This window comes from Pongo pygmaeus, chromosome 22 (assembly GCF_028885625.2).
Source record: "Pongo pygmaeus isolate AG05252 chromosome 22, NHGRI_mPonPyg2-v2.0_pri, whole genome shotgun sequence".
Classification (NCBI taxonomy): Eukaryota; Metazoa; Chordata; class Mammalia; order Primates; family Hominidae; genus Pongo; species Pongo pygmaeus.
This window is the reverse complement of record NC_072395.2, coordinates 58007661-58028473: the sequence shown is the minus strand read 5'-3', so window position 1 is coordinate 58028473 and position 20813 is coordinate 58007661. Positions and strand designations below refer to the sequence as shown.

Here is a 20813-nt window from a genome sequence, read left to right as displayed (position 1 = left end):
CCTGGTCTTGGTCCTGGTGTCCTAGGGCTGGTGACTGACCACAGCCTTTGTGCTTTTGAAGCCCATTTGACTATAGTCCTTGTGTACAACTAAAAATGTAGCTTTAAACAATCTTGCTTTGTTTTATTTAATTCTGCCCAACCTATTTGAGAAAGGACACTCACAGGTACTTTTTAGATTGTAGCCTAAATTGGATTATTGATTTCCTTGTTTCTCAAATGTCAGGAGGAGCATAAAACTGCTAATAAGAGGTGACCAATATTCGGTGATACCGTGATTTGAGACATAATATTTTTTGCCCTATATTTTAAAAATAAAATAAGAAGACATGAGACTGGAGTGGCAAAAACCAGGTGGTGCCAAACCATTCGGTCAGCAGCTGCCATAGTGGTGGATACCATGTGTGAGGCCTGCCCAGCTCACAATGTGCCACTGTCTCCAGGACAACTCCCAACTCCCACAGTGACACAGCAGGAACGGTCTGTCTGTGCTCTGTGACAGGCACACAGCACACCCCCCCCACAACCCACTCCAGGACCTCAGGCGGGATTCTGACTCCCAGGATGGCCCTGGGCGCTTAGAGCTGGCATTGAGACAATTGTGAGTCTCTCTTTGTGCCTAGGCCTGAAAGGTTTAAATCCAGCATGGTTAGAATGGTCTCCATCACTTGCCAGCCTGAAGAGAGAAAACTAGGGTAGACACACAGGGGCAGGAGAGAGAGGACGATCTGATGGCCTTTCAGTGCCATAGGCAGTGTCATGTTCATAGGTCAACATGTGGCCAGGAAGATGTCTTTGCTTCAGGGTGTTCATGTTCTAGTGGGGAGATGGTGTCAGGGAGCAGCTCAGTGTGAATAACTGGGCATTCATGTTCTAGTGAGGAGATGGTGTCAGGGAGCAGCTCAGTGTGATAACTGGGCATTCATGTTCTAGTGAGGAGATGGTGTCAGGGAGCAGCTCAGTGTGAATAACTGGGCGTTCATGTTCTAGTGAGGAGATGGTGTCAGGGAGCAGCTCAGTGTGATAACTGGGCATTCATGTTCTAGTGGGGAGATGGTGTCAGGGAGCAGCTCAGTGTGATAACTGGGCGTTCATATTCTAGTGGGGAGGTGGTGTCAGCAGCTCAGTGTGATAACTGGGCATTCATGTTCTAGTGAGGAGATGGTGTCAGGGAGCAGCTCAGTGTGATAACTGGGCGTTCATGTTCTAGTGGGGAGATGGTGTCAGGGAGCAGTGCAGTGTGTTACCTGAGACACCGTCCAGAGCAGGAAGAGAGGTGTGACGGTCAGTGTGGACCTGGCTGTGCCATGCAGCACTGGCCAAGTTGTTTGGCCTGTCTGAGCCTGTTCTGCATCCAGAAGAGGGAGTCGATGGGTGGAAAAGCTCCAGTGGTGATGTACAAATGCAGGCTCCTAATGAAGAGAAGTGTGAACGGTTGCAGGAGTCCAGGGCACTGCAGCCGCTCTGCTCAGGAGTGTCAGAGCAAGCTGCAGGAAGCTGCACTGAGTCTTGGAGGATGAGAAGGCATTGACGGCAGGAGTGCCCATGGCAGAGGAAAAAGCACTTCCATGGCACATGAAGTCAGAGAAGAGAGGAGGCTTCGGCCACCATTGGTCAGAAGAGTCCTCCTGGTCAGGCCACTTTGCACTCTGTAGAGACCAGGGAAAGGGCATGTGCTGGGTGGTTAAATCAGAGGTGGGCAGGCTGAGCCTGGCCCCAATGGTGTCCAGTCAGCAGCTAAGAATGAACATTAAACATGTAAAGTGTTGGGGTGGGTGGAGGCTTATGAAGAATAGATGCAGTGGGCTTATGTGGCCGGCAGAGCCGTAGATCTTTGTCATCTGGCCCTTTGCAGAGAAAGGCAATCCCTGGTTTAGCCAAGTAGGGCCTAGCTCTGGAACTGGGAGTTGGAGCAGCTGCCATCGAAGTGCATAGACTGTCTGGGGGTGGGAGAAACACAACCAAATCAGCACCCCTGGTGAGGGGACGGAGGCTCTGACTTGCCCGGCGGTGTCTGCCTAGAGCTCAGGCATGCCCGCAGCTTCCATGCAGACTTGCATCAGGTGTTGACAGTGGAAGTGGAAAGAGTTAGGAGGCTTTTGGAATTAGACTCAACAGGACTTAATGATAGAGTCACTAGAGGGGTCTGGGGAGGAGAAGCATCAGGGCTTACCCAGGATCCTGGCTTGCACATATTGGAGGGTGATGGTGCTCTGGGATGACACAGGGGATGGGGGGAAGAAACCAGGCATTCCTTTTGGGTGCGTTAAGTTTGCGATGCCTACAGGATGTCTGAGCGGCTGTGTTAGGAGGATAGCTACGTATGAAAGACTGATGTCCGGAGAGGAGAGCCGTGCTGGAGATGGACACTTGAAACCCTTGAAAATGGAAGACGTCACCGATCCTCTAAAGAGAGGGTGGAGAAAGGAAAGAAGAGAACCTGGCTCCAGACCTGAAGAGCCTCAGCCTAACATTAGAGGTGAGCATAGAAAGAGAAGGGAGCGTGGGAGGCGGGAAGGCCCAGCGAGGCAGGAGAGAAAAGACGGAAGCGTGTTTCTCTGGAGGCCGAGGCAGGAGGACTGCTTGAGGCCAGGGGTTGGAGGCTTCAGTGAGCTAATACCTCACACAGGTTGTATTCTTTGGTGTCTCGATTATTTCACTTGATCATGTATAAAGAGAGGAAAGGGAGACATAAATATGGTTATATAGGCAGATAATTTTAAATCTACAGCCAAAGTCTTAGATCTAATTAAAATTCAGCAAGATTATTGAGTATAAAATTGACACACATGCACACACTCCCAAAATGATTTCTATATATCAGCAGCAAACAACATGTAATTTGGAAGATGATACTGTACAACAGCAACAAAAGTATGAACTAAAAATAGATTAAAAAAAAAAAGTACATGATCCTTAAGGGGAAACTCATTTTTAAAAATTATTAAAAAAGCAAGCGAATATAGAGACACACCAAACACCTCAAATTCTTTGTGGGATGAGTATAAATATATAAATCAAACAAAATTAGCAGCTTCACCAACTTCTTTTGAATGATACTAGATTTTTAAAATAAATCAGATGCAAAAACAGTATGGCTCCTGGTAACATACTACTCTAAAATAATGGACTAGAGCCAGGAAAAGGAGATTTTTTTTTCTATTTTGCCGAGTTATGTCTTAATTATTACGTTAGCAGTCTTTCCTGAGAAGCTAAAAGGTAATTAGCAACTGAAGCCAGGCAAGAGCAGGGAGGAGGGAGGGCGTGGGCAGGCCGCACTCTGCTGAATCTCCAGGAGCTGTTCTGGAGGGGATGGATGCTGGAGGCTGAGCCTAAGTACAGTTGGGTTAGTGACAAATTAGATGGCTCATGTGGTTATTTAAAGCTGTCTCTCTAGGGAACTTTCAACTACCATATATTCAAGATCTTGCAGTTGATAGTTTTAAACTGGAATCTCAGGGACGCGGGCTGACTGTTACCTATACAAGCCACTCAGGGATACAGCAGCCGTGAACGGTGGTGTGAAAAGTGGCCATCATCACGTATTTTCAAACTTTTTTGAGATATAATACATACACCAAAAAGTATCCATATCTTAAGTGTACATCTCAACACGTTAGCCCAAAGTGGACACAACTGTGAACCTCCACCAGGGCCAGCAGCGGAACGTGACCAACTTGGAGTGTCCGGCGTGCCCCTCCATAGCCGCAGCTGCCTCTGGGCCTTAAAGATAAGCCTTACCCTGACTCCTACCTCTGCAGATCGGTTATGCCTGTTTTTGCTTCACATAAGTGACATCACACAGAATGTATTCTTTCGTGTCTTGATTCTTTCACTTGATGCTGTGTTCATGAGATCCATCAACCTGTGCCTCTATGAACCTTCTCATACGCCTCTCTCAGTGCACGTGTGTGTATGTTTCTGTTGGGTTGTGTACCAGGTCACAGGAGACACACAGGTCCCACTCCAGAGGGGACACTGATTTTCCAACGTGTTGAGCCACTTTATACTCCTACCAGCAGGCGAGGAGCTTTCTGGCTGCTTCTTGTCCACATCAACAGTTGGTGTTGACACTTTGTCCACCCTGGAGGGTGGTGGTGGCTCCTCACAGTGGCTTTAATCTGTAGTTCACTAATGACCAGTGAGGTTTAGCATCTTTACATGTTCTTGTTTTCCACATGCACACCCTTTCTGGTGAAGAAGCCACAAGTTTTCTTTATTATTTATTTGTAGAAGTTATTTATATATTCCAGACCCAAGCTCTTGGCAGCTATATGTGTTGCAAATACCTTCTCTCACCTTGTGTCTTGCATTTCCATAATCACAGTGGAGTCTTTTGTTATACAGGAGTTCTTAATTTCAATGTGATCCAATTTATCTACCTTTTTTTCTACAGTTAAGGTTTTTTTGTGTCCTGTTTAGAAAACTCAACTACTCCATGGTCATGAAGGAATGCTTCTGTTATCTTCTGGAAGTTTTCTTGTTTCAATTTTCAAATTTAGAGGACAATTCACCAGGAATTGTTTTTCTGTACTGTGTGAGGTAGGGGTTCAGAGTCAGTCCATAACTGTTGTCTGTGTTTGGTGCCCAGTTGACCTAGCACCATTTGCTGACATGATTTCCCTTCTCCCTACTGCTCTGCTGCACTAGCTTTGTTGTGAATTAAGCATCCATATAGGCATGGGTTGTTGCTTTTTTCTGAACTATTTTATTAGGTGCTGAGGACTGGCCTTGAACTGCTGTTTCCTGTCCTAATTACTGAAGCTTTCTCATGAGTCTTCTTTTGACACCATAGAATCACCTTGCAGTTTTTTTGTTTTTCAAAATTTTCTTGGTTGTACTTGGTATTTTGCATTTCCATTTAAATCTTTGAATTGGCTTATACATTTCCTCAAAATATTCTGCTAGAATTTTTATTAGAATTGCATTGAAGCTATAGATCAATTTGGCGAGAACGGATATTCTCACAATATCGAGTGCTCCAGTTCATGTTTAGCCCTACATTGATTTAAATATTCTCCAGTTGCTCTCATTATCTTCTAGTCTTCTGTGTAGATATTACACACATAGTCCATTAGATTTATTCCCAGACATTTGGTGCTTTGGATGATCATTTAAAATGTTCCCTATATTTATTTTGTAACCACTGGTTTCCGATTTATTTAGAATGCAGTTGATCTTTGTGTATTGACCTTGAACCAGCAGTCTTTCCAGATTCACTTAATAATTTCAATAGTTATCTGTAGATTCTATTGGGTTTCTTATATACATATCACTTTGTTTGTGAAAATTATGAAAATTATGAAAAACTATGAAAATAATGACTTTTTCATTTTTTTCCTTTCTGATCATTTTATTCTGTATTGCTTTCTTCTTGGCTGACCTCACCAGCTGCTGCTGAAAAGAAGTGTTAGTGGTGAGCATCCTTATTTTTTTCCTGACCTCAGAGGGGACGCTTTCAATATTTCACCAATAATTGTGAGATCTGTGGTAGGATTTTTAAATATAGATCCCCCAAATGAGATCAAGGAAGCTCCCTTCTATGTCTACTTTGCTAAGAGTTTCTTTTCCTGAATGCATGCTGAGTTTTATCACATTCTTTCTTCTGCATTTATTGAGATGATAGTATGATTTTTCTGCTTCATTATATTAATATGGTGAATTAAGTTGATTAAAGTTTAAATGTTATACCAACCTTGCATTTCTAGAAAAAGCCCAACTTGGAAAAAGCCTGGGAGATACCCCAGGATCCTTCTAGCAAATCCCCCTCTCTGCTTGCCCACCCCACTCGCTTCAAGGACAAGGAGTGGAAGAAACAAGGAAAATGGTAAAGAAGCCCAGGCCTCAGGGCTCCACCTGGCCTTGCTGTGGCCTAAGGCATTGGGGGGGGACTTTTGTGGCTTGGCTTGGGGGTGGTGGTGGGCTGCTGTGGCCTAAGTGGTTGGGAGTCTGTGGCCTGGGCATTGCGGGGGGGACTTTTGTGGCTTGGCCTGGGGGTGGTGGTGGGCTGCTGTGGCCTAAGTGGTTGGGAGTCTGTGGCCTGGGCATTGTGGGGGGACTTTTGTGGCTTGGCCTGGGGGTGGTGGTGGGCTGCTGTGGCCTAAGTGGTTGGGAGTCTGTGGCCTGGGTATGGGGGCATTGCTGACTGCTGTGACCTGGCCCCCCTCCCCAGCTGCATCCTGGCCATGGGGTGCTGCTGTGGCCTGGCCCTGCCTAGCAGATGAGAGGCTCTGGGCCTTGTTTTCTATTGAGTGCGTAGAGGCAGCTCTGGTTGATGTGAGACCAGGTCACTTATTGGACATGAGTCCCTTCCTTGGGCTTCAGTCTCCTCATCAGAGAGGTTATCTGTAAAGTCATGAGTCAACAAAATATGCCTCAAGCAAACTGTGTAAAAAGAAAGTATAAACTAAGCATTAAATATTCCATCAGCCACAGAAATGTGAGGCACTGTTCCCGCCTGCACCGAGGTTCAGAGGCTCGCCCCTCCGCAGCACCCTCCACCATGCGGTGCGGCGCTCAGTGTTTGCCAGCAGCCTAGGTTCTTTGAGGAGAAGAGTCTCTGCCGTCCTATGCTGGCCACCGTGGAGACTTGTAATGGGGCTACTTACTCATCAGTTCTTCAGCCAGTCTCTTTTCAGGGGCAAGGGTCTCCTGTCGGTCATCAACGCCTCAGGGGACGGAGGGGAGGGAGGGCACATCTGGAGGGGTGCAACCCCAGATGGCCCCGCGAGAACCAGGAGGGACCCCGGTGGCCGCAGGAGTTCAGGCCCAGGAACAGGTCCCAGGCTCCCTCTTGTCCTGGCTCTTTCCCGGACCTCCTGGGAACATAGCACGCATTCCAGAGAGATGAGAGCAGTCATAGTCTATATGGGTTTGCTTGAATGGCATACAAGTATAAGCCCACCTATTTTTGTTTTCTAGAATTCCACTTCTATTTTTGGTGGAATATGAAAGTTTGACTATTTCCCAAAGTGGAAAAACACACATTTTTCCTTGACTGTCTGGTAATATCTTTGTCGCTCATTAAATAAGTGCATGCAGTCTGCATGGGCGCCTGGTGAACCCCCTTCCCGATCCCCTGAGCACGAGCTGGTTGTGTGCACCACACACGGAGCCTTTCTCAAGCCCTCCTGCATTTTATTTATTAAAGCTTCAGCACTTCACACATATCCCAGTGGGTAGATCTGAATAAGGGCATCAGATGTACCCACCGCTCTGCAGCTACGGACTCCAGGGAAGCCTCTCCATGAGGATTCCAGTGCTTAGGTCCCAGGCCCCACCCATCATGTATCTGTAAAACAGAACAGGAGGAGGGGGAGGGAGAGGAAGAAGAAGGGTGGGAGGGTAGGAGGAAGGGGAGGGGCACTTCCACCCCTTCCACTGCCTTAAGGATGTGTTCGGTGGACACTGGGGTGACTATGGAAGGAGCGTGCCCACCTGAGCTCACTCCCACCAGCATATTAGCCTCCATTACAACAACTAATTCTTTCGGTATTTTGTGACAGGGTTTCACTCCATTGCCCAGGCTGGAGTGCAGTGGCACAACAATTGCTCACTGGAGCCTCCACCTCCCCACTCAAGCAATCCTCCCACCCCAGCCTCTGCAGTAGCTTGAGACCACAGGTGCGCAACACCACACCCAGCTAATTTTTTCATTTTTACTTTTTGTAGAGACAGGGTCTCCCTATGTTGCCCAGGCTGGTGTCAAACTCCTGGGTTTAAGTGATCTTCCCACTTTGGCCTCCCAAGGTATTGGGATTACAGGTGTGAGCCACTGCACCAGGGCTTAGTGGGTCTATTTCTTGACTCTTTATTCTGTTCCATTGATCTATTTGTTTTGCTTCCCACAGACACCACATTGTCTTGAATCCTATCGCTTAAGAAAAAGAAGCTGGTGTCATTCCTGTAGGCTCTGTGCAGGATTGTTTGCCCCATTCCAAGTTCTTTGCCTTTCCATTAAACTTTTAGGATCAGCTGGTCAATTTCTACAACAAAGCCTACTGGGATTTTTATTAGAATAATATTGATCTTTCAGGAAGGATGGACAGCTTCATAGTACTGAATCTTCCAATCCATGATCATGGTATACCTCTCTGTCTCAGTCCATTCCGGCAGCTATAACAAAGCAACTTTGACTGAATGGCTTATAAACAACAGAAATCTATTTCTTGCAGTTCTGGAGGTGGGAAAGTCCAAAGTCAAGGTGTCTGGTGAAGGCTCAGGCTCCCCAGCCTCTGGCTCCAGAACTTATACCCTTTGCCTGGTGTTCTCAAGCCTTTGGTTTGACTGAGGGTTTTATCATCAGTTTCCCTGGTTCTGGGGCTTTTGGACTTGGACTGAGCAACACTGCCAGCATCCCTGGCTCTCCAGCTTGTGGACAGCTTGCAGTGGGACTCCTCAGGCTCCACAATTGACAGTGCCTTCTTGCTATGGCCTCATGTAACAGAAGGAGCTAGATAGCTCTCTGTAGTGTCTTTTTTTTTTCCTTTGAGATAGAGTCTTGCTCTGTTACCCAGGCTGGAGTGCAGTGGTGCGATCTCAGCTCACTGCAACCTCTGCCTCCAAGGTTCAAGTGATTCTCTTGCCTCAGCCTCCCAAGTAGCTGGGATTACAGGTGCCCACCAACACGCCCAGCTAATTTTTTGTATTTTTAGTAGAGACGGGGTTTCACTATGTTGGCCGGGCTGGTCTCAAACTCCTGACCTCGTGATCTGCCCACCTCAGCCTCCCAAAGTGCTGGGATTACAGAAGTGAGCCACCGCGCCTGGCCTTCAGTGTCTTTTATGAGGAAACTAATCCCATCATGAGGACTCCACCCTTATGACCAAACCACCTCCCAAAAGGCCTCACCTCCAAACACCATCACCTTGGGAGTCAGAATTTCAACATATGGGTTTTAGGGGGACAGAAACATTTAGACCATAACACTCACAATTTGTTTAGGTTGTCTTTAATTTCTCCCAGCTGTGTTTTGCAGTTTTCAGGTTAAAGGTCCCGCACATCTGTGTTAGGTTTCTCCAAAGAAACAGAACCAATAGGATGGGTGGATAAATGGGTAGATGGAGACAGGGAGAGACAGAGAGACAGACAGGCAGAGAGGGAGATAGACATTTGAGAGGGGATTTATTAGGGGAATTGATTCACATGACTGTGGGGCCTGAGGAGTCCCACTACAGGCCGTCTGCAAGCTAGAGACCCTAGGGTGCTGGGAGTGTGGCTCGGTCCAAGTCTAAAAGCCCCAGAGCCAGGGAAGCTGATGGTAGAAGTCTCAGTTCAAGGTCAAAGGCCTGGGAACCCAGAGGCAGGGGATGAAAGCCCTGGAGCCAAAGGCTAGGGAGGCTGGCCTTGCTGTCCAAGGGCAGGAGAGGATGAGTGCGTCCCAGCTCCAGCAGGGAGCTCCATCCATTAACCTTTCTCTGTCTCTGTTCTCTCCAGGGCTCCAACAACTGGATGGTGCTGTCCACACTGAGGGCGAATCTCCCCCACTAGTCCACTCAGACTCACACTAATCTCCTCTGGAAACACCTCACAGACACACCCCAAAATAACGCTTTATCAAGTTTCTAGGTATTTCTTAATCCAGTCAAGTTGACACCTAAAATGAACCATCACAAAAACTTTCCGTTAAATTCATTCCTAAATATTGTGTTTTTTATTGCTACTCTAAGTGGTATTTTAAATTTTAATTTTCCAGTTGTTTCTTGCTAATGTATAGGAAAGCAATGGATCTGGTAATTGATTGTATACCCTTTGGCCTTGCTGTATTCACTTACTAATTCTAGTGCTTTTTTGTAGCTTCTTTGGGATTTTCTGCATCTATATTTATAATCATATTGTTTATGAATCTACACACTTTTTCCTCTTCAATCTGTGTGTCATTTGTTTCTTCTTCTTGCCTTATTGCATTGGCTGGGACCTGTGATACAGTTTTATAGAGAGCACTTGCTGTACCCACATGGCAGAGTACATAGAAGGGTGACACCAGGAGGTAAGTTCAGAGGTCCCAAAAACTAAGCATAGTACAGTCATCCCCTCTTATCTGTGGGGAATATGTTTCAAGACACCTACTTGGTGCCTGAAGCTGCAGGCAGACAGATAGATAGATGGATAGATGATTGATAGATAGATAGATAGATAGATAGATAGATAGATAAAGAGGGGATTTATTAGGGGAATTGGTTCACATGATTGTGGGGCCTGAGAAGTCCCACACAGGCCATCTGCAAGCTAGAGACCCTAGGGCACTGGTGGTGTGGCTCAGTATAAGTCCAAAAGCCCCAAACCAGGGAAGCCAATGGTAGAACTCTCTCTCCAAGGTCAAAGGCCTTGGGAACCCAGAGGCAGGGGGAGAAACCCAGGTTGTACAGAACACTATATGTACCACGTCTCTTTTATCTGACTACCAAGAGGGCTACTAAGTGACTAACAGCGGGTAGCGTAGACAGCGTGAATATGCTGAACAAAGGGACAATTCACATCCTGTGCAGGACAGAGCAGGACGGTGCAAGATTTCATTGTGCTCCTCAGAGGGTGTACAATTTAAAACATGTGAATGGTTTATTTCTGGACTCTTCCAGTTTATAATTTTAAAATGCAATTGACTGTGGGTAATTGAAATCACAGACAGTGAAACTGAGGATGGTGGAGGCTACTGTACATAATTTTCAGGTCCTGCTGACTTCTCTAGTTTCATTAAAGAGCAAACTCTGGCAGGATATGTCATATTTGTATAATACTTGAGAGCTGGGCTGGCTACGTAATTTGCAGGGTGCACTGAAAAATGAAAATGAGACTGCTTATTCATGAAACATGAAAAACGTTCTTTCCTTTTTTCCAAAGTCTGTCTCTGTCTGTGCTCCTCCCTCCATGACCCTCCCCTGCCCTCTAAATCTGTCACAGTGATTTTTACGTGCTGTTTACTGCCGTGCTCCCTTGAGCATGGGAATACCTGCAAGACAAGGAGGGGCCTTCACAGGCAGAGGTGTCAGGGTCAGAACCGTGGAGTGGCCTCGGGTGAGTCAAGGCTGCAAGCCCCATTACTCCATTGCCCCACAGGGCTTCTCTTTCAAAGCACACATTCAATAATAAGATTGTTAAAATATCAAGATAACAACTGCAGAGCACTCAAAATGCAAACACCGTCCTCCCGAGCATGGAACCCTCTTAAGAACAAGTCCTCCTGAGCATTGAGTCCTCCTGAGCACCGAGCCCTCCAGAGCAGAGAGTCCTCCTGAGCACCGAGCCCTCCTGAGCAGAGAGTCCTCCCGAGCAGAGTCCTCCTGAGCACTGAGCCGCCCTCCTGAGCACACAGTCCTCCTGAGAACAGAGCCCTCCTGAACATCGAGCCCTCCTGAGCACCAAGCCCTCCTGAGCAGAGTCCTTCTGAGCACCGAGCCATCCTGAGCACCGAGTCCTCCTGAGCATGGGGTCCTCCTGAGCATGGGGTCCTCCTGAGCATGGGGTCCTCCTGAGCACTGAGTCCTCCTGAGCACTGAGCCATCCTGAGCACCAAGTCATCCTGAGCACCGAGTCCTCCTGAGCATGGGGTCCTCCTGGGGGTCTCCTGAGTGGCTACCAATCATACACCTGCCTCGCACACACCAGTGCCAAGGGCCTGCGTGCTTGGTGCCCTGACAGGTGTCTGGGGCCCGCCTGCTATCTCGCACTCACAGCCTCACATTCACTTACGATGGGCCAGGCGTTTAACAGGTGAAACTGCGGCTCTGAGAGCTCAGAGAGCTTCTTTCACAGTAGCAGCTGCTCCCACAAGGAGTGGAGTCTTCCCTCTGTAAGAGGGCAGCAGAGATTGTAAATTCTCTCTAACAATGGTGCGGTGGTGAGCAGTCTTTGCTTTAGTAATGGACACATGTATTCTGTATTCACTTTCATGGTCAGGTGTTTTCTTAAGCTAATCTTAATCTGATTAAGAATGGTAAGGTGTGGCCAGGGGCAGTGGCTCACACCTGTAATTCCAGCACTTTGGGAGACCGAGGTGGGTGGATCATGAGGTCAGGAGATTGAGACCATCCTGGCTAACACAGTGAAACCCCGTCTCCACTAAAAATACAAAAAAAAAAAAAAAAATTAGCCTGGTGTGGTGGCAGGCGCCTGTAGTCCCAGCTCCTCAGGAGGCTGAGGCAGAAGAATGGCGTGAACCCAGGAGGCAGAGCTTGCAGTGAGCCGAGATCACGCCACTGCACTCCAGCCTGGGCGACAGAGTGAGACTCTGTCTCAAAAAAAAGAATGGTAAGGTGTGGGTCACACCCTAGGGAGAGACAGTGGGCCTGGTGGCTGGGACAGCAGCTGGGACAAGCCATTCAATCACCCAGGGTGGCAGATTCATCGCAGACGTGCGAGGTGCGAGGTGCTGTGGTCAGGCAAGACTTCTGCTTGGCCAGGTCAGGGAGGACTTCCTGAAGGAGACGACATTCTTACAGGACAAGTAGTCATTCCCCAGGTCCAGAAGAGGCCTGGGGGACAGCCTGTGCCCAGCGGGTAGGAAAGTGATGTGTACCCCAGCCAGGAGAGCCCAGGGAGCCAGTGCCTGTCGCTTGGGTGCCTCAGGGCTTCCTGGAAGGGAGGGCCTGGCATGGCAGGGTCCAGGGGCCAGTGAGGGCAGGGGAGGGACTAGGGAGCAGAGCAGAGGAAGACAGGTGCGGCCAGATGGGAGGGTCCTGAATGCGACTTCTGATCCCGCCTCCCTCCCACCACTTACCAACCTGCAAAATCCTCCATGTTCTTTTCTTTCCTTTTTTTTTTTTTTTTTTTTTTGAGACAGGATCTCACTCTGTCACCCAGACTGGTGTACAGTGGCGCCATTTTGGCTCACTGCAACCTCCGCCTCCCAGGTTCAAGTGACTCTCCCATCTCAGCCTCCCGAGTAGCTGGGACTACAGGTTTGCACCACCACGCCCGGCTAATTTTTGGATTTTTTTGGTAGAGATGGGGTTTCACCATGTTGGCCAGGCTGGTCTCAAACTCCTAATCTCAAGTGATCCGCCCACCTTGGCTTCCCAAAGTGCTGAGATTACAAGTGTGAGCCACTGCACCCAGCCAATCCTCTGTGTTCTAATCAACGCTGATTAAAAGCCCACTCCCCTGTCCCCCTCCTCACTAGCCGCCACTGCCCCAGCACCCCTCCCCACTCCATGTCCCCACCCTCCACACCCTTCCGCCTCCCTGCCTCCCACTCCCCCACACCTCTCCCCTTCCCTGCCTCCACTCTCCACACCATCCCTCCAACTCCCTCCCTCCACTCCCCCCACACTCCTCCCTCTCCCTCTCCCCACTCCTCCACACCCCTCTCCCCTCTCTGCCCCCACTGCCCACACCACCCTCCTCCCTACACGCCACTGCCTCACACCCCTCCCCTCCCTGCCCCTCATGGCCATCTTCCTGAAGGGCAGCACCCTCTAGACTTTCTGGAACTCTGCTTTGTCTACCTGCCTGTGTGTCCAAAAACCTCTCAGACCGGTGGACACCCCCAGCTCATCCAGCCCCCTCCTGTATGTGGATGCTCAGATTGTCGCCAGTGTTTTGCAGTTATAAACAGCGCTGCAGAGGAAGGATGTTAACCACAGGCATCTTCGTTTTGGAAATTGGAGACATCTTCCCGGGGTCAAAGGTAAATGCGCATGTCATTTTGTTCGGTGTTGCCAACGCCCCTCTGGGAGAGCTGTACCCAGTGGCATCCCCGCCAGGGACTGGGACCTGCTTCCCACAGCCCAGCGGATGGATGCGCGGTCTCGAGGATGAGAGGTAGTGCCTGGCCGCGGTTGAAGTTTGCGTTCTCTAAGGATGAGTGAGTGGACAGGTTTCAAGTGTTTACGGCTCATTTTAATCTTTTTGGGGAACTGTCTCTTTATGTCCTTTTTCTGTTTGTCTATCTGATTTCTGGTCCTTTGTCCTCAATTTGTACGAGTTCTTCATTTATTAAGGATATTGGGGCTGGGCATGGTGGCTCATGCCTGTAATCCCAGCACTTTGGGGGGCCGAGGTGGGCAGATCGCTTGAAGTCAAGAGTTCGAGACCAGCCTGACCAACATGGTGAAACTCTGTCTCTACTAAAAATACAAAAAAATTAGCCGGAGGTGGTGGTGCACGCCTGTAATCCCGTAATCCCAGCTACTTAGGAGGCTGAGGCAGGAGAATCGCTTGAACCTGGGAGGCAGAGGTTGTAGTGAGCCGAGATCACGCCACTGCACTCCAGCCTGTGTGATGGAACGAGACTTTGTCTCAAAAAAAAAAAAAAAAGAAAGAAAAGAAAAAAGGATGTTGGTCCTTCATCTGTGGTTTATGTTGCAAATATTTTCTCCAGTTTTTCAGTTGTCTTTGTTTGTGGTGTTTTCTTTTGGCTGTGCAAAATATTTTTCCTTTTTTATACGCATATTTACCTATCTTTTCTTTGAGTCATGGTTAGAGAGTCTATCCCTGCACCCAGGTGACAGAAGAATGCACTCATGTCCTCTTCCAGGACTTGTCTGGGCTCCCGTTTCACATGTGGATTCCCGAGCCACTGGAAGTGTATTTTTGTGTGTGGCGTGAGGCAGACCTCTCATCTTTTCTCCAAGCCTATCTGGTGTGGCCCCCACCCTGTTATTCAGAGACCACTTGTGCTCCAGAGGTTTGAGGCACCCCCTTTATCTCATGCTGACCTCCCAGGTGCACGGGCCTCTTTCTGGGCTTCCTGTCCACCCTGTGTCTGTCTGTCCGGCACGACTCGCTGGAGGACACCGTACTGTCAGCAGGGCTGAGGCTGTCAGGAAAGGGGTACAGGTGGCGGAACTAGGCTTTCTTTTTCAGGGGTTCCTGGCTATCTTTGAGGGATAAGTATTTCTTGGGATAAGATTCATTTATGTGAAGTTTAGCAGTCCTTCAGCTTTACTCCATTTCTTTTTCTTCTGTTAAATTCAAGGAAAATCCTAAACTGTCCCATCTACTCAACGATCAGCTTGCGTGTTCTGTCCATGTCTTGCACAGGGCCTGGCCTCACCCAACATGAATGAGGGGCGTTTCTGGGTAAGGGGTCTGGCCGTGACATGTGTGGTTTGTTGTTGCTTTCTTCTTTGTAACTTTGGGTATTGTTTGCCTCTTGACAGTATGCATGCATTCTTCCTGTGAGGAAACTAAGTCATTATTCCAGAGCAGAATTTTTCCAGGAAGGAGCCAAGCGCTCAGATGGCTCCGGCTGCGGGAGGGGATGAAGTAAATCGCAGTCTGCAAATTAGAGCTCAGTGCATTAATATTTCCTAAAAATATCTCTCATTTGCATCTCCTACGAGCAAATGTTTTGCGGAAAAACCGTCTTTATTTCAGGATCTCTGGAGTGGCGGCGGCGCCACTCCACCGCCGGCGAGGGGCCTACATCTCCTCCTTCTGTTCCAGCTCATTCTCTCCTTCCATGAATACAAGACGCTGGTGCAGGAAGAGAGAGGAACGGTGACGAACGGAGCAGTCTCTGTCCCACGTGTCAGCTTTGGGGTTTTGTCTCCCTTTTTATCATAAAGAGATGTTTTTGTGTGTTTCTTTCTCATGGCTAATTTGAGATTCTGGTTATTTAAGGAGCCCAGAGATGGAAGCCAGATGACTCAACTCCGGATTGGGGAGGGATTTCCTTAAAAGACCTCTCAGTTTGTGGGAGCACAGACCAACATGACCGTGTACCATACTCATCACGCCTGGCTACCCTGATGTGCTGAGACTCCGAGCCGCTCCGCAGAAAGTGGAGGCTAAACAGAATCTTCTTCTCTCCCACGGTAGCTCTTGTTCAATAAAACCAACAGAAGCCACAGGCTGACAGCATCTGGTTAAGGGAGGGAGAGACCTGAACGGCTGCGGCGTGGTGACCACCGCGCCGGTAACACGGGTTGCTGGCTGTGCCTGTGGAGCGTGGCAGTGTCTGGCCCCATCCTTGTGCTTGTAACCTGAAGTCAGGCCTCTGTGCTCTGGGACTCTTCTTTTTTTTATTATTATTATTTAAGTTTTAGGGTACATGTGCACAATGTGCAGGTTTGTTACGTATGTATACATGTGCCATGTTGGTGCGCTGCACCCATTAACTCATCGTTTAGCATTAGGTATATCTCCTAATGCTATCCCTCCCCCCTCCCCCACCCCACAACAGTCCCCGGTGTGTGATGTTCCCCTTCCTGTGTCCATGTGTTCTCATTGTTCAATTCCCACCTGTGAGTGAGAACATGCGGTGCTCTGGGACTCTTCTTAAGATGAGCTCTTCAACTCCGCGGGCAGCTGCCTTTTCTGGCGCTGCAGGCCCCGCCACACCGGCCGGTCCCTCCACACCACGCCTCCTCCTGGATCTTTGCGAGGCTCCCGATGCCCATGACAGTCACCTGCTGTGGTTGGGAGGGGCATTCTCAGGAGCAGTCCCGAGAGTTCCTGAAGGCGCGAGGGCTCAGAGCTGCGCTTTCCTTGCCGGCGTGGTCCTTCCGTGCACTCCCCGGCGCCAGCTGACTGCGCGGGTGTGGAAGGGAGGCCTGTGGTGGCCTTTGGAGGCTGGTGCTTCCCTGCCGGACTCCCTGGCAAGTCCATTCTTGGAACTGTCCATCCCGAAGCCTCCTGCGTGGACTGCACTCTCAGCAGAACCCGCAAGCTGCGGCGTGGCATCCAGACTCTCTCCGCCCCAGCCCCGGGCTCACGGTGCCCCGCTGTGTGCCCGCACAGTCTTTGCTCCGCGGGAAGGTGGGCTCCAGCTGTCCCCTGGCCACATTACATGAGGTCTCAGACCCTCCCGGAGGGCCACCCTGAGCTCCGACACGCCGGGGCCAAGTTCCACGCTGCTACCAAGCACTCAGCCTGCGGGCGCTGTGTCAGCCGGTGTGTTGAGGAGGCGCACACGGCTTCATTTCTGAGAGCGTGTTATGTTCTACTCATAAAAGGCAACGTAGTGGGGGCAAAATCCTGGGGCCATGGCTGTTTCCCTCCCAGCAGGTGTGGGGCCCTGTGTTCCAGAAGGTCGTTTTCTTAGGAGCTCAAGGTTGGCCTATGAATGGGCTTCCTAGGCTTCCCCTCCCTGCTCCGCAGCCTTTGACACTCCAGATGGTGGGCTGGGGCATCTCAGGGCTCCCGGTCCGTCTCCTGTGGCTCAGACAGGGCTGTCCCTGGTTGTCTGATGCTGGTACCTTGACACCTCTTGTTTCATGTGGTTTTTCTCTTTTGATTTGTTTGGTTTTTCAAGCAGAAGGTAAACATGGTTGCTGTTACTCCATCTTGGCTGGAAGCAAGTCTCCTGTTCAGATTGTCTTAGTTCCTTATTCTCTATTGTGAACAATCTCCTCAGACCCAGAGAGTTCCAAAAACTGAGGATACAGGCTCTCCTTGGCCTCCCCATGTCCCCATGGATACTAGGGCAACATCCTTCTCTGCCTTAGAGCAGAGCATGGCCTGACGGGCTCAGTATAGGACCTGACACCTCCTGGACTGAGGCTGGCTTCCAGCCTAGATGACCTCCCCCTAAATGGCCCCTGGGGCAGCCCGTCCCAAATTCTCATCCAAATAGCTCTGAAGACAGAGGGGAAAAAGATGAAAATTCATTCCAACAGGAAGAACAGCACCGATGATCTGGCTGGCAACGTCTGGGGACAAGTGTAGCACAAAGGACAAAGGAGTGCTAGCTGACTAAATGGGTGAATGTGCTGAGTCCGAAGGGTGAGCTGTCTCCAGCATGATTTCCACCTCCTAGGTGTGGCATTCAATACTGTTCACAAGCTGGGCAGAAACAAGCCCTGCAAGGCCCTGCCCCAACCCCTGCTCCCACCCAGCTCCCTAACCCCTGCTCCCGCCCAGCTCCCTAACCCCTGCTCCCGCCCAGCTCCCTAACCCCTGCTCCCGCCCAGCTCCCTAACCCCTGCTCCCGCCCAGCTCCCTAACCCCTGCTCCCGCCCAGCTCCCTAACCCCTGCTCCCGCCCAGCTCCCTAACCCCTGCTCCCGCCCAGCTCCCTAACCCGTGCTCCCACCCAGCTCTCTAATGGCTGCTGCTCTCCGTGCTCCCCTGCACTGCCCAGTGCACCTGCCCAGCCCCTCACCCTCTCCTTCCTGTATCCAGCCCAGGCCACCTTGTTTCCTTGGGGTCGTCTACCTCTCTGACTTGAGCCGCAGAGCTGCCGACCTAGGAGTCTGTGGTAAGGAGACCAGGCACATGCCACCAGGTGGAAATGTCACAGCCTGACCCAGAGGCTGGCCCCAGAGTTTCACTTGGTGTCCGTCAGCCGCAGGCTGATCCCCCGGAGCCTCTTTCACTGACCACATGGCTCCGACCTGGCCAGGGGAGACTGTGGAAGGGAGGCCAGAGCGCTAAGCTTCTGGAAATTCAGCCTGGGGAGGACCCTGTCTGTGTGGTCACCAGCCCAACCTCATGCCCCTTCTCAGCACCTCCCTCAGGCCCCAGGGTGCCCACTGGCCAGTTTCCAGTGCAGAAACTCCTTAGAGAGTGGGGGGCATTTCTTAGGAAATGCCTACTCCAAACATGTGGATTGTGGGCTCATCTGTTTAGAAATTCTGAATAGGTTATAGTTGGCTCAAACATCAAAAAGTATAAAGAGATATACAGTGTCCAGTGTCCCTCCCCCAGGCTCCTCCTGCCTGGTTACTTTCTCATGTAAACCTATGTGCAAAACTGCAGCTGTGAGCAATCTTCTATTTTTGGAAAGTTGTAGCAAGTTGATACCCACTGATCCTCACCTTGAATTTTTCAGCGCACAGCGTGTTCACGCAGATAGAACCAGCAAAACGTGATGTAGACTGGCATAGGGGCATGGGAGAAAGGCCCAGAGATGGTCCAAGGACCCGCCTGTGTGATGGCCAGCAGGTCTGTCCTGTCCTCTGAGGAGCTTGGGAGGGAGAGCGGATGTCTGTTTCTGACTACGTTGGGGTGCCTGTTAGCCAGCGAGGTGGAGGAGTCCTGTAGGTGGCTGGGTGTTGTGATGGTTACTTTCATGTGTCACCTGGACAGGGCCAGAGGGTGCCTAGATATTTGGTCAAACATCACTTTGGGTATTTCTGTGAGGGTGTTTTTGGAAGAGATTAGCATTCAAATTGGCAGACTGAGGAAAGCAAGATGACCCTCCCTGTTGTGGTGGGCCACATCCAGTTGAGGACCTGAATTCAACTGAGGGTCCCCTGAGGACCCTGATGAAAGCAGAACTCATTCCTGCCAACTCTGTGTGAGTGGAGCTCATGTTTATTTTTAAGAGATAGGGTCTCTCTCTGTCACCCAGGCTGGAGTGCAATGGTGCCATCATGGTTCACTGCAGCGTCCAACTCCTGGGCTCAAGCGATCCTCCCACTTCAGCCTCCTGAGTAGCTAGGACTACAGACACATGCTACCATACCATGCCCAGCTGTTTTTTTTTTTTTTTGTAGAGATGGGATCTCACTATGTTGCCCAGGCTGGTCTCAAACTCCCAGGCTCAAGTGATCCTCCAGCCTCAGCTTCCCAAAGTGCTGGGATTACAGACGTGAGCCACTGTGCCCGGTGCAACCTAATGGCTTTTAAAGATGCCTGTGCTTACCTCAGCCAAGGGCCGTGGTTGCACTGGAGTTCCTGGACACAGCCCTATCTGGTTACATGGCGGCTGCTTCAGGCTTCGGTCTGTTCCTGTGCTGGCTGCAGGGCCAAGCTGGCGTCTGAAGGACATTTCTCCGTTGAATGGGCAGTCTCTGGAGGGTCCAATTTTCCTTCTAGGTTTTCCTTTCTCAGGACACTGTCCTTGCCAACCGTTTCCTGCCATGGCTGGTGGCGGCCAAGTCCTCAGGGCCTCTCTGAATGCCCGGCTCCTGTTCCACTCACAATCCCCGGTGCAGGCCTTGCCCAGGAGCAGTGGCTTCTCAGAACGTAAACCCCAGTGATGCTGTCAGGTGCTAGCTGTGTCTAGTGTGGCCTGTTTGGACCCCATGACTTGGAATATTTTAAGAAGCGCTTATAAACTATTAACCTGTGATTGTAGGTAATGAAACAACCAGAGGGCTTTATAAAATTAAGATCAAATTCTACCACAGAAGCATTTGAATTGGGCTCACTGCATGCCAGGCGCTGCTATAAGCACTCTACCTGCATGTTCTCATTTGATCCTCAGCAACCCCAGGAGGCTGGCACGGTCACAGCTGCACTCGTGGGCGAGCAGGTCTGTGTGCCAAGAGGTGGCGCCCCTCCCACGGCTACGCAGCGGTCGGGGGCCACTCTGCTGGTTCCAGCCTGTCCCTGCTGCACCAGCAGGCACACTCGAGCCACAGGCCCACTGCCCCTCACATGCAGAGGGTAGCTGGTCTCCCCCAAGTCGGCTTGGCTTCTGACGATCGCTCTCGTGCTCCCTCTGGCCCTACCGTGGGGGCTTCATCTCACACAACATCCAGAGTAAGGACCCAATGTTTACAGAGATGAGTGTGGAAAGCATGTCACAGTCAGAGTCCCAGGTACCCTCACGTCATTCCTGAGGGTACAGGCAGGAATCAGAACAAGGAGAAAAACCAACAGAAACAAAACAGTAACAACAAGCAAGCTACAAACCAAAGACATATGCAGCGCACAAAGGGTTAACACCTTGACTGGTTCAAGAGCCAGAGATTAACATCACGAATAAAACTGCAAATTTAAAAAGATAACAAGATGCCATGTTTCATTATTGGATTAGCAAATATTAAAAAGAAAGCTATGCCCGGGGTGGGGGACGCTGGAGGACGTGGGGCCGGTCACTCACTCCCGCAGGATGCCCTGACGATGCCTGTCAGAAATCTTAAAAATGTGTGCAATGTCTTAAAATTTATCCTGTGGAGATAATAAGGGGTACACCCCCAGAGAG

The 20813-nt window shown here is 50.0% G+C and overlaps 1 long non-coding RNA gene across 2 annotated transcripts; it reads left to right on the top strand.

Moving 5' to 3' along the window:
• The first annotated feature begins 479 nt into the window (after window positions 1-479).
• Window positions 480-15787, top strand: LOC129022277 (uncharacterized). 2 transcript variants are annotated; one of them, XR_008496332.2, is made up of 4 exons: window positions 480-600; window positions 2287-2478; window positions 5708-5826; window positions 15561-15787. It is a non-coding gene; the product is annotated as an uncharacterized LOC129022277 (long non-coding RNA). The 2 variants fall into 2 exon arrangements; XR_010125268.1 differs by lacking the exon at window positions 15561-15787 and adding an exon at window positions 9435-12052.
• Window positions 15788-20813: the final 5026 nt, after the last annotated feature.